Here is a 267-nt window from a genome sequence, read left to right on the forward strand (position 1 = left end):
GGGGATGGAGTTACAGGCAGCTTGTCAAGGGGGGAAGTGCCCTGAGCCCACAGTGGGCAGCTCACATCCACCCTTGCCCCACTTGGCGCCGCTCCAGCTGTGGTGGGGGGGGTGGCAGGGAGCAGGGAGGAGAGGCGGGCAAGTGGACCCCGCACCCAGCCTGGCCAGGTCCACCCAGCCTCCCCCATGGGGTAGGGAGGCCTGCCCCACCCTTGGCAGTGGCAGCACCAGAAGGGGAAAGAGCTCCTCCCCCCGCTGGAGTTCAGC

This window comes from Gavialis gangeticus, unplaced genomic scaffold (genome assembly GCF_001723915.1).
Source record: "Gavialis gangeticus isolate Ggan-Ray unplaced genomic scaffold, GavGan_comp1, whole genome shotgun sequence".
NCBI classification, from domain to species: Eukaryota; Metazoa; Chordata; order Crocodylia; family Gavialidae; genus Gavialis; species Gavialis gangeticus.